This window comes from Salminus brasiliensis, chromosome 1 (genome assembly GCF_030463535.1).
Source record: "Salminus brasiliensis chromosome 1, fSalBra1.hap2, whole genome shotgun sequence".
Taxonomy (NCBI): Eukaryota; Metazoa; Chordata; class Actinopteri; order Characiformes; family Bryconidae; genus Salminus; species Salminus brasiliensis.
In genome coordinates, this window is record NC_132878.1 from 29,927,136 (window position 1) to 29,928,525 (window position 1,390).

A 1,390-nucleotide genomic window follows, 5' to 3' on the forward strand; every position below is an offset into this window, starting at 1 on the left:
ATCCAGTTCATCTTGAATTCACTGATGATCACCTCTCAAAACTGAAGAGACAAAAGCATGTTATGTTATGATCGATAATTTGATTGAGATCTTTGAAGGGTTTCAAAGTTGTTGTTTTTTCAGGGTGATATTATTTAGATTTAGCTTATATAATGTAATTATATGTTGGCTGCCATGGAGCTCCTATATTTTGATATGAAAAATTTTCAGAATCACATCAGTATCTGCACTGGACTGATGATTAGATCTCGCCAATATTTCACAATAAGTTATAAATGTTGTATGATACATGAAAATATCAGAGATCAGCATTGACCCATGATTTCCATATTGGTGCACCCCTACAAAACGATGTGAAGCACCACAAGCTATTCAAGTTCTTACAGCACCCTCTTTTGGTGAATCTTCAGCCTGATAAATGTGTGGAAATGCACTATTTCATGTATTTCCTCTCCCTAAGTAAACAAATACCAGTTTGTACAGAAGTCCTTGTAGTTACTAAATAATACACCTTAGTGTGTAATACGCCTTGGTGTGTTACATATCAGGTGTACATATTAGTGTTTGGTTCTGATCAGCTTTGACAAGGCCACATTGTAATGGTCAGAGCATCTCCAAAACATCAAATATTAAATATTGGGGGTGTTCCCAGTATGCAGCGTGCAGTATCCACTAAAAGTGCTTCAAGGGAGGAAAACCAGTGATCTAGGTTATGGGCGCCCAGGGCTCACTAATGTGAACCATGGAGGCTCCACCTCACAACTTGTATGGCTTAAAGGATCTGCTGATAACATCCTGGTGCCAAATACCACAGAACACCTTCAATGTTCCTGTGCAGTCTATGTCTCAAAGCTTCAGAACTGTAGGTGATAATGGGGACCTTCACAGTATTAGGCATGTGCTTTTAAAGTCATGGTTGATTGGATTTGTGTGTAGTTCAGAAATGTTTTGAGGCAACTGCTTTTCATAGTCACAATTATTTGCAAGTGATTTGCTTAGACAGCTAGAAATGACTCAGGCTTTACTTATCAAAACATGGAATACCAGATGAGATCAGCTTAAAAAAACTGTTTATACGTTGTTATTTATGACAACAAGCTTCTATGCAAACTCCTCAGTGTGAGACCTGCTGCTGTACTGTCTCTTACACAGACACTCTGTGTCTATGAAAATACACACCCGAGGCTGTTAGTTTTATTCTACCAGGGAAAATCCCACTGAGGCTCAGAGTATTATTTACAAGAAATGTTCAGTCTGCGAGAAAATGCAGCACCGTTCAGAGATTATTTTGGGGATCAGGATGTTGAGTTCCAAAACAGTCTACATTGCACTAAAATGTCCGGTAGGTTCTAGATAATAACAAGATACGTTATAGATAAAAATTTTGCAT